Genomic DNA, 12,425 nt, shown 5'->3' with positions numbered 1-12,425 from the left:
GTGCTAAGTATTAGGGATGCAAATCAAAGCAACCAAAGGCATTCTCAGCTCTCAAGGAGATTGCATGCTAATGGAAGACAATACAGAAAGGGAAGCTAGAAGAGGGGGCAAGAAACCATTGTGATGGCATGGTGTATAAATAGAGATGATTAGGAAGTCTAGGTCCCAGGAAGAATGAATGAATGAATGAAGTATCTATTAAGTACTTCATACATACAAAGTGCTAGAAATACAAACAGAAGAATTAGACAGTTTCTCCTCTCAATTCTAATGAATCAGAAAACATAGATAGAAGGTTTGAGCTGCAAGTTAATTGGGAAGATCCCATGGTCATCAGGGTGCAGCAGCAAAGTGGTAATAATGTCTCTGTGTTAATATCATTTCTATTGAAAAAAAATTATATCACTTTCTGATGTTGAATCCCTTGGCAGTGCCAAGCATGTGGGTGGCCAAAGCTCATTTAAGAAACTCCAGGATCTCAGGGACACAATCTGAGATTCTGGTGCTAAAGGAAGGAGGAAGATGAATAGGATGGCTGGAGAGCAGGTAGAATGAAGTAGAAATTGTTGGGATGTGTGCATGTTTGTTGATGTTTATCAAGATCATAAAAGGCATTTTTTATATTTTATGAATATGCCCTTTATAGTCTGTACTTCCCTACTTTTTTAGTCTTACTTTATACTTCTTTCTTACAACTTACTGTAAGATGCAGCCCAAGCAGATTAATTAGGGCAACCCAAAGAAAAAGTCTTGAAGATGCAGAAGCTGCAAAGATAAGGCTGAATATCATGAAAAACTTCCTCATCATTAGAACTAACCAAAAGTGGAATAGGTTGCCATTGAAGGTCTTGAAATAGAGGGTGGAAAAAAAATGCTCATTAAGTTTGTTGTAAATAAGGGGTTCTTGTCAATGGACTCCTCCTCAGAGTGTCCTTTTTAAATAAATAAAACACATGGGATTGTAGAAGAAACCCATCTTGTTTTAATAAAGTTAGAATTACAGTTTAAATACAGTTATCAAAAAAACCCTGTAAGTCATAGACTCCACCCCCACCCCAAAAGCTAAGAAGTTTTGTTGCAGAGGAAAGTCTGATTTGAATACTCAGAGCTCCTTTACAACGCTAAAATTCCAAGACTGTAGGTTAGGCCTACTCAACTATACAAGTGGTCCACCCAAGGAATTCCCAAGGCTGGTGGAAAATGTAAGGTTGTCACGGAGAAATCTTCTGCTTGTCACATGACCCACAGCAACCAACCATCATCAGTCTGTCTTCCAGTCTAATCTATCTGTGGCCCATAGAAGTTTACAAGTTGTGCAGATCTGCTCCAGATGATTCTATTATCTTTCTAATTGGAAATGATTGACCTTTTCCCATATTTTAAGTAATGCACTCTTTGTACTTTCCTTAAGTACTTATATTTAATTTTGTACTATAGGTATCAAGGGAGCTGTCCTTTTCTCCCTTGCTAGACCGTTACTACTTGCATGCAGGGATTATGCCTTATTTAACTTTATATCACCAGCTCCCTCCCCTAAGTTCCCAGAATTTGCACAATGATTTGTACTTCTTGTTGCTCAGTCCTGCCTGACTCTTCATGACCCCATTTGGGGTTTTCTTGGCAAAGATACTGGAGTGGTTTGCCATTTTCTTCTCCAGCTCATTTTATAGATGAGCAACTGAGGCAAACAGGATGAAAGGACTTGCCCAAGGGCACATAGTTAATACTGTCTAAGGCCAAATTTGAACTTAGAAAGATGAGTCTTCCTGACTCCAGGCCCAGCACTCTATCCACTAGCTTCCTGCTGCCTTATATTTAGCATAATTTAATAAAGAATCTTTGACTTGGGAAAATTCTAATACAGGGATGATACATTGCCAAGGTTGTACAACAAATTGAGCTAGCCAATATCTGCTACGGTTCTTAGTATCTCAAAACAAAACCCAAAAGTAGACCCCAAAATTAAGCAGATCAAGCATATTTTGGTTGATTCATAACAGAAATGGGAGAAAAAAATAAAACTTTTTAAGGGAAAAATGGGTATAATTATGAGAAATCTGTAATCATAATTGGGTTACTTTTTATCATGGTAAAATCTCTGCTAACCTCTTGTATCAGTAAGCACCCCAACAGACACAGGGGGACCTGCTACCACAGGTTCTTAGATATGCATTCATAAAAGGAAAGGCAACTTTTAAGGGGTTAACCGTCAGTTTAATCAAGCACAACACTCTGAACTTCAAAGAAAATACAGAGAAATTAAAAGTCAACAGACATGCTTCCAAAATGTCTGACCATTATTCAACAGGAGGTACAGCTGTCTGACCACAATTACCAGAGATGAAAGCACAAAATCTGAGTTCTCAAAGTTGGGGGGGGGGGGGAACCTCCCTGGTGGCTTCCCAGAGTCCTCATCTGGCACTCAAACCTTCTTACCAAAACTAAGCCCCCAAGGAAAACCTCAACTCAGAGTATTTATACCATTTTTAGAGCAAGAGGGTATCACAACCCTTTGACCCAGTGCTTCAATAGAAAAAACAAAAGGCACTTGGGACCCTCCTACAAAACAATTCCCCTAATCAGGCTTCCCAGAAGGGCAGGCCCATCAATGGGTGAGAATGATCTTTAATCACATTAAAATAGTTAACAATACAAAAACACTTTCTAGTTAAAGAAACTCTTGTTTCTACACTTTACTCCTTGTGAAGATGTTTGATTGATAAAAGGCAGGATTCAATCAGTGTCACTTGATCATACTAAAACTAAAACAGCAAAAGATCCTGTTTTGATTGCCATCATACCTCTGATGGGGTTCAGACTCCAGGAGCCTCCTTGAGCTCCCCTTGAATCTTCCCACTTAATCTGGCCTTTGTTACTCAAATCTAATCTTCCAATTTGTTCCAGAAGTCTCAGGAAGCCCACGGGCTTTTCATTATCATTCTAATCAGGTCTCTGTTGCACCCCCCACCTTTGATCCCATCAAAACCCCATTCCCCAGGCTACCGACCACTCCCATCAAGACCTGGATCCATCCACATACTGCCCCTATCAAGATCTCTGGATTGCCCCACCTGTTTCCCACCTAGGTGCCCCCTAGTCTGTCTTGTGATAGCCTGTGATAGCCTCCAGCTGTTTCCAGTCTTTGACCCTCCTTGGATTCCCTCCTTGGACTTCTCCTCAAGACCCTTCCTAAACCCCTCCTCCCATCACCCTGGACTACCAGACACCCCCCCTCCCCCATCCCTCCTATACTCTTTTCTGTATTTAAGTTCCATCTTGCCTCCATGAAGGCGCTCAGATCCAATCCAGCTCAGACCCTGTCTAGCTGGGATTCTATCTGGCCCGCTTGTGAATACAAGCGTTACAAATACTTAGGCTCCTTAAGAGGCAACCCAATTTGGCGAATCTTTAATGAACTTTGTTTTCTTTGGCTTTAAGAAGGCTTGAGTCAAATTCATTCGAGCACGACCCGGACTGTCGGTATTTTGGGGTCCCCTATCACCCCTGAACCTCTTCACCTCCTGACTATAGTTTTGTGCTGCTTATTGGGAAACAATTTTTAAATTTTACTATTGCTTTTCAAATTTGATGTTCATTTCTGATTTACTCCACCTTCCTTCCCTTTTTCTTCCAGTGAGAATAAATAAAAGGTTTCAACTAAATTAACTAAATCTACAGTCTTTAATGTCCTCCACCTCAGGTTGTCTTAGCATTCTAACAAGTGAAGGGCGTGAAGGAAGCAATGACAATATTTATTCCTTTCTGGCAACTGCCAAGGTGGTATTTAGCATTTTCAATGTTCATTTCCAGCAGTCAATGGTTTTCATTGCCAGGGATTTTTTGTCTTTGCAAAATGGAAAGAAGTTTGATAACTCAAGGCCCGTTGTTGCCAAGAAAAGAGATCAAGAGAGATAAGCCCCTATGAAATTAAATCACTGGCTTTCACCTCTGCTAAACCCTTCATCTGGATTCTCAGAAACAATTTTGAGGAATTTCTTCTGCAGATATCTGTCTAAAATGAGATTAAGCGGTAGAGGCTCCTGACAATTATTTACCCCCAACAGCTGTTTTCTCTTTGTCGGATTCAGACACTTGCACCTGTTTTTGGAAGATGAAAATTAATCCAGTAAAAGGCATAGTTAGAGGTCTCAGTTCCTGGTAAGAAGCTTTCACCTGAGAAACAAAAAGTCATTTATTTTTGCTTTTCTGATTTATCCCCATATCCCTAGGGAGGGATATAAATACTCAGAGAAATCTCAGTTTAAAGGAACATCTAGAGGGCATGATCTTCCACCTAGATTTGACACTATCTCTACCCACCAGCCAGTAAACAACAAAAGACTCTATTGCTTTAGTCCTCTGAGCCTTAGGTGTTTGAATTTCCCCATATGTAAAGTAGAGATAATAACACCTGTCCATTAACTGGTTGACAGATGAATTTTTATCAGGAATCAGTCCACTTCTCCCTTTCAGGCTTAGGAAAGCATGATTAAACTCTTGAATATGGAGAGGAAGTGAACATCTGTATAACACCTTCCTATGGAGGCAATACTCTTCCTTCCACCTAGACTGAAGGATCCTTCCACACTGACTGCTTCTAGGCAACAACGCTCAGACTCTGAGGATTCTCTCCTAAAAGAGATATTTGCTGAATGCTGGGCAAAGGAGTAACTACTACTCCAGAAGGTGATGTCTTTGGAGGATGCAGAGGGTGGAAACGGGATTGGGCATGGGGTACTGGGGTTGTGTATGAGGGGAGAGTAACCTGATGATCTGCCTTACCCATAAAATATTTAAAACCAGACTAACGAGTCCCCCATCACCAATTTATTTGAACAACATAACTCTCCCCTCTCAAGTGTGGACCTGCTAACTGATTCCTTTTGAGAGATACAGATAACTTGAGTAGCTTGAGCTGCCCTTAAAATGATTTGTTTGCTAAAGAAGAGGATGGATTCTAATCAGAACCTTATGTATTGGCCTATTAAAAAAAAAAAAAATTACAGGTCACCTTCAGCTTTTTTTTTTTAATTTTATTTACATCACTATTAAGGGGACAGACCAGAACACAGCAGAGCAGACCTGGCTTAGGGGTGGAGTGGAGAGGGTTAGGGTATAAAGTCGATGCAATTATATGTTTAATTATATGTCCTGAAAGGGAAACTGTTGGGCAGCGTATACTGCCAGAGACAATGTATACCCAACCTAGATTAAAACACTTTTATTTCCCATTGTTACCCCCTTTTGGCCTTCCTTTCACTTGTCAAATTTTTACAAAAAAGCTCTTTTACATACCTCTATTTTCTCGACTACTCTTTAACTCTCAAAGATCATAGGATGTTGGTTCTAAGACTGAGATACCTAAGAGGTCAGCTAATCCAACCAACTCATTTTACAGGTAAGGAACCTGAGGCCCAGAGAAATTATGTGACTTGTCCATGCTTACACATCTGGTAGGCAGAAGAGATGGAATTTGAACCCAAGACCTCTGAATCCAGGGTGAGTACTTTATCCATTCTTCCATGTGGCCCTCTCAATTTCTGGTCTCTCATTTTGCTAAAATTTAACTCTCAGAGGTCATCAGTAATCTCCTAATTACCAAATACAAAGGCCTATTCTCAGTCCTCATTCTCCTTGACCTATTTGAACTACTTTATACTATTAAACATTCCTCATTCTTGAAAATCTTTATGTATTACATTATTCTGGTTCTCCTCTGAATACTCTGATGTACTTTTTTTTTCTTCTTCTCTAATTCCTATTCATCTTGACCCTCACTAAATGTGAATATTTTCCACGATTTTGTATAAGTATTCTCTCTTCTCTTTGATCTTTTCTTTCTTCACAGTTTCTCCCTCAAAGATTCTATCCACTCTAAATTTCATTACAACATCTTTGCAGATGAGATCTATACATACATATATATGTATATATATGATGTTACATATATATTTATATAAGATATATATTATATATTATAATAATGGGATTTTTGAGTTATCATTTCCAGTTCCTCTTGGAAATTGGATATTTCCTCTTCATCCTATTCCCAATAAGAACTGTTTCTAAAACCCTGTTTCAAAACTAATAGTCTTGCCTGCTTTTCCCAAATAACCTCTACCACCCTAAAGTTTTCCTACTTTTGTTAGTACAGCCATTGTTTTGAAATGTCCATCACCATTGGCTTCTCCCTCTTCCTCACATTTCATAGCCAATACCAAGTCCTGATATCATTTTGTTCAAAATGTTTCTCATAGTTATTACCATATCTTGAACATGTTCCACATTTTCTCACCTTCATATTGTTGTTCATACTATTCTCCATATCAGAAATGCACTTCCCTTACTTTTAGTCTATACGATTCCTAGCCCTAGTTGAAAGCCAAAATCAAATTGCACTTCTTTATGGAAGATTTCTCTGCCACCACCTTAGCTGGAAAAGACCTCTTCCTCTTCTGAACACATTGTACAATTTTTAGAATCTTAAAATCATCAACTTGTATAACTTTAAAAAAAAAGATCTTAGAAGTTATCGAGTTCTACTTTATGTTCCGGTCAGAATTTCTTTGGCAGCATTACCGAGGGAGATCCAGCTTCTTTTTGAATTCCTCTTCCTTTCTTTTCAAGACAGGCCATTCTATTTATAAACAGCTCTTGTTGACCCCAAGCTTCCCTTGGAAGCAAAGGCTGTTTTTAGCATAAGTATTTTATCAGTGTGTGGTTATATTTACTCTATTGCCTCCAAAAAACTAAAGATAAGAATCACACAGAAGGAACCTATGGGAAATGTGAGCAAGCTGCCATACACAGCCAAAGAGGAAGTCCAGAGAAGAGGAGTAAAGAACATCACCAAGAAATTTTCTGAGAGAAAAAGAAGATGGGTGGATGGGTAGGTGACAAGAAAAAGTAATTGACAAGAACAAGTAATGATTTATGAACAGCCAGAGTGATCCACTAGGACTCCTGCTTGTCAAGTGAAAGGAAGGAGGCCATGAGCTCATTGAATGGAATCCCTACGGTGAACTTTTGGGAGGATATAGACAAGTCACACAGGGTAGATAAATGTGGATAGGTTGTGTTCTATTTCACTGATAACTACTGAATCAATAATACCCCAGAACCCTTTGAATTCTAATTGGCAGAAAATAGTGCTTTATGATCTAGGATCATTTGATAATTTGATAATCATCTGATAATATGATCTTTATTGTTTTCATTTTGGTCAGGGTTTATGCCTTCCCTCTTTGACTCTTAAGAGATTTCAGGGAAAAAATCCTGCCTTATGTGTTTACATTTCCCTCTCCCCAAGAGCCTAGCACAATACCTTGAACTTAATAAATATTTGATAAATAAACCAATCAATAAAACATTTATTACATGCCATTTTTGAGAAAAGCACTGTGCTAAGAGGCAAAAAAGATTCCATGCCGTCAAGAAGCATGCGATCTGAGACAAGAGGAAGATACCTTCTCCTGGACCAGTCCTTCTGCCCTTTCTCCCTGTGGGGACTTCGGGCTCTCGACCACCTCTTATCTGCTTGTACTTCGTTCTTCATTCAGCCTCCACATCCTCTATCCTGTTAGGGGCACTATCTGTCTGCCTGTGGTACTCTGTCTATCTCACTCCATCGATTTCTGTATCTGCATTTCTGAGTAGAATTGTTTCTGTTAGCCAATTTTTTTTTTTTATCTACTTGTCCTCAGACCTTCCCAACCCCAATTAGACAACTCTTAAGAAATGTTCTTTTTCTTCTTAACACTGCCTCTTCTGTGGGTCACTGCCACAGCCAATGCAGAGAGGAATGAAGAAAAAATCATTGGTGGTTATACGTGTATTCCCAACTCCCAGCCCTGGCAGGCGGCACTCTTAGCCAATCGGCAATTCCGCTGTGGGGGTGTCCTGCTGTCCAATGATTGGGTCCTCACCGCAGCTCACTGTAACCACTGGAACCTTCGCGTGGTCTTGGGAAAGCACAATATTAGACGCCTGGAGCCCTCTCAGCAGTCAGTTGGGGTGGAGCGTCGAGTTCCCCACCCCTCCTATAGCCCCAGAACCAGCAACAATGACCTCATGCTCCTCTATCTAGAGAAGCCAGTGAAGTTGACCAACCAAGTAAAACCCATTCAGCTGGCAAAAAATTGTGCCAATCCTGGCACAGACTGCCTGGTGTCCAGCTGGGGTACTGTGTCCAGTCCTTTCGCCAAATATCCCAGCACCCTCCAGTGTCTAAAGATCAGTATCTTTTCTGAGGAAAGCTGCAAAAATGCTTACTACGGAAAAGCCATCACTCCTGGTATGGTGTGTGCTGGGGACAAGAAAGGTGGCAAGGATTCCTGCCAGGGTGACTCTGGAGGCCCCTTGGTGTGCAATGGGGTCTTGCAGGGTCTGGTATCTTGGGGCATGGAACACTGCACCCTGCCTGGGTATCCTGGTGTTTATACCAACCTGTGCCGTTACCGGACCTGGATCTTAAATGAAATGCAGAAGAATTGATGAGCTGCCTCAGCCCCACACCCCTACAATGTAACCTCCCCCTCCCCCAAGGACAGGACTTAGCCTGCCTGATTTCCCTACCATGGGCCTCTAGAAGACCCAGATTTCCTAGACCCATTTCTAGTCTAGATTTGGATGGATGGGAAGAGAATCAAAAGGATTTAGAGATGTAAATAACCTGAAATAGCAGGTCTGAAAAGGACCTTTTAGAAAAACCATATACTTGAATTTTTACAAATGGGGAAACTGAGGGTAAGAGTGACTTCCTAATGTCATATAGCTGGGGTGTAACAATTCAAGACTAGTGTTCTCTGCCTGATCTTGGGGTCTGAAGGCAGATCTATCCTCAACTTCCCAGGTATCCTGGCTCCTTTCATGAATCCACTGCCTTGCTCAGGTATCGAGAGTGATAGGTAACTTAGCAGGTCCCTCTTGGTCACTCCTCCCCCAACAATTTTAGATTAATAAAACCTATGAGACTTTCATGATTGGAATGTGAAAAAAAAAAAAGAAGCATGCGATCTAATTGTAATCTAATTGATTACCAATCTAACTGTTGGGTGATTTGAAAACTGGGTTAGAGAATAGTTTTTAATAATTTAATAATAAGTTTTAATAATGATTTTATATTGCATGGAGCCAAGATGAGAGTATAGGCAAAAACAAAGCTGAACTCTACCAACATTTCCCTCCAAACACTTTTAAAATAACTCCTTAAATCAAATTCTGGAACAGAAGAACCAAAAGCACAAAGGTCAGAATGGGACATTTTTCCAGCCAAAGACAATTTGGGAAATTAGCAGGAGAGATCTATGACACCAAGTTGGGAAATATCCCAGAACTCAGCAGCAGTTCCACTGGTAGGCCTGGAGATTGCAGTATCAGTGTTAGCAGAAGCAGCTTTGGGAACTCTTAGCCCAGAGACAGTAACAGAGTCTGAAAGAGACTTCTAGGGGACCCTTTTCTGGTAACCCCCTTTGGGTGCAGCTGGTGCTTACTGGCAGTTCTAGGCCATAGTTCCAGAGTGGAGATGACTGCTTGTAGTGGGTCATAATAAAGTAGGGACCCTGGGCTCAGTTCCAAGGCATAGAGGAGTAGTGTTTGCAATTCCAGGAGAGCAGGGGCTCTTCCTGGGTAAAGGCTAGAGAACAGCACTAGGAAAGCAGTGACCATACCTCTCCCCAGATCACACCACCTTGGAAACACTGACAACTTGCACACCCTCAGAACTATATACCCTTAGAAAATAGTAGCATGGAAAGACCTGAAGCTTGGAATAGTGTCTCCTCATCCCCAGAAGAGCAGACTCCAACTTAACCATACAGTTCATAGTTAATAGATAGGCTAGAAAAATGAGCAAGCAACAAACAAAGAACTTAACCATAGAAAGTTGCTATGGTGGTAAAAAAGATGAAGACAAAGAAGACAACAAAGGGAGAACAGCTACAAACATATCCTCACAGGAAAATGCTAATTGGACTCAAGTGCAACAATAATTCCTGGAAGAGTTAAAGAAAGAGATAGTTCTAGCTAGGGGGAAAAATGAGAAAAGAAATGAGAGTGATGCAATAAAATTATGAGAAGACAATTAACGTCACAGCAAAAGAGACACAAAAAATACTGAAGAAAATTACACCTTAAAAAACAAAAATGGCAATAGAGGAACAAAAATTCACTGAAGAAAAGAAATCCTTAAAAAGCAGAATAGGCCAAATGGAAAAAGAGATATAAAAGCTCAATGAAGAAAACAATTTGTTAAAAACCAGAACTGGTCAAGTGGAAGATAATGACTTCATAGGCTATCAAGAAACAATAAAATAAAGGGAAAAGAATGAGAAGAAATGGAAGAAAATGTGAAATATCTTTTTGGAAAGACAACTGATAGGGAGCAAAATAGATGAAGGAGACATTAATAGACTACCTGAAAGCCATGGCAAAAAAAGAGCTGGGACATCATATTTCAAGAAATTATCAAGGAAAACTGCCTTGATATCTTAGATTCATAGGGTAAAATAGAAATTTAAAGAATCCATTGATTATCTCCTGAAAGAGATCCCAAAATTAAAACTTCCAGGAATATTATAGCCAAATTTCAGAGCTCACTGGTCAAGGAGAAAATATTTCAAGCAACCAGAAAGGAACAAATCAAATATTGTGGAACCACAAGATTTATCAACTTCCATGTTAGAGGAGCAGCAAAGGAGCTAGGATTACAACCAAGAATAACGTACCCAGAAAAACTGAATATAATCCTGAAGACTTTCAAGCATTCCAGATAAAAAAAGACCAGAGTTAAATAGAAAATTCAACATTCAAACAGAAGACACAAGAGAAGTATGAAAAGGTAAACATGAAAGAGTAATCATAAGGGACTCAATAAGGTTAAACCACATACGTTCCTGCAAGAGAAGCTGATATATGTAACTCCTAAGACCTTTATCATTAGTAGGGCAGTTAAAAAAAAGAAACTACATAGAAAGAGGACATGAGTGTGAATAGATTATTTTGTTTTAAATTTATTTATTTATTTAACTTTTAACATTCATTTTCACAAAATTTTGGGTTCCAAATTTTCTCCCCTTTTGTCCCCTCCCCCCACCCCAAAACACCAAACGTTCTAATTGCCCCTGTCTGCCAATCTGCCCTCCCTCCCTTTGGAAGGCAAGCAATTCAATATAGGCCAAATCTGTGTAGTTTTGCAAATGACTTCCATAATAGTAGTGTTATGTAAGAACTAATTATATTTCCCTCCATCCTATCCTGTCCCCCATTACTTCTGTTCTCTCTTTTGATCCTGTCTCTCCCCATGAGTGTTGATCTCAAATTGCTCCGTCCTCCCCATGCTCTCCCTTCCATCATCTCCCCCACCCTGCTTATCCCCTTATCCCCCATTTTCCTGTATTGTAAGATAGGTTTACATACCAAAATGAGTGTGCATTTTATTCCTTCCTTTAGTGGAATGTGATGAGACTAAACTTCATGTTTTTCTCTCACCTCCTCTCTTTATCCCTCCACTAATAAATCTTTTGCTTGCCTCTTTTATGAGCGATAATTTGCCCCATTCCATTTCTCCCTTTCTCCTCCCAATATATTTCTCTCTCGCTGCTTGATTTCATTTTTTTAAGATATGATCCCATCCTCTTCAATTCACTCTGTGCACTCTGTCTCTATGTGTGTGTGCATGTGCGTGTGCATGTGTGTGTGTGTAATCCCACCCAGTACCCAGATACTGAATAGTTTCAAGAGTTACAAATATTGTCTTTCCATGTAGGAATGTAAACAGTTCAACTTTAGTAAAGTCCCTTATGACTTCTCTTTGCAATTTACTTTTTCATGCTTCTCTTCATTCTTGTGTTTAAAAGTCAAATTTTCTTTTCAGCTCTGGTCTTTTCATCAAGAATGCTTGAAAGTCCTCTATTTCATTGCAAGACCAATTTTTCCCCTGAAGTATTATACTCAGTTTTGCTGGGTAGGTGATTCTTGGTTTTAGTCCTAGTTCCTTTGACTTCTGGAATATCCTATTCCATGCCCTTCGATCCCTTAATGTGGAAGCTGCTAGATCTTGTGTTATCCTGATTGTATTTCCACAATACTTGAATTGTTTCTTTCTAGCTGCTTGCAATATTTTCTCCTTGACTTGGGAACTCTGGAATTTGGCCACATTGCTCCTAGGAGTTTCTCTTTTTGGATCTCTTTCAGGCGGTGTTCTGTGGATTCCTTGAATACTTATTTTGCCCTCTGGTTCTAGAATCTCAGGGCTGTTTTCCTTGATAATTTCATGAAAGATGATGTCTAGGTTTTTTTTTGATCATGGCTTTCAGGTAGTCCCATAATTTTTAAATTGTCTCTCCTGGATCTATTCTCCAGGTCAGTTGTTTTTCCAATGAGATATTTCACATTATCTTCCATTTTTTCATTCTTTTGGTTTTGTT

At 39.7% G+C, this 12,425-nt stretch overlaps 1 long non-coding RNA gene and 1 pseudogene across 1 annotated transcript in view; one reads left to right on the top strand and one right to left on the bottom strand.

Moving 5' to 3' along the window:
* Positions 1-12,425, bottom strand: part of LOC140522432 (uncharacterized) — a 371,870-nt gene that overhangs the window by 87,776 nt on the left and 271,669 nt on the right. The gene's annotated exons all lie outside the window — the stretch shown is intronic.
* On the top strand, positions 7,517-8,529 carry LOC140524095 (kallikrein-14 pseudogene; annotated as a pseudogene).

This window comes from Notamacropus eugenii, chromosome 2 (genome assembly GCF_028372415.1).
Source record: "Notamacropus eugenii isolate mMacEug1 chromosome 2, mMacEug1.pri_v2, whole genome shotgun sequence".
Taxonomy (NCBI): Eukaryota; Metazoa; Chordata; class Mammalia; order Diprotodontia; family Macropodidae; genus Notamacropus; species Notamacropus eugenii.
Note: the sequence above shows the minus strand (reverse complement) of the source record. Positions and strands in the feature narration are given on the sequence as shown.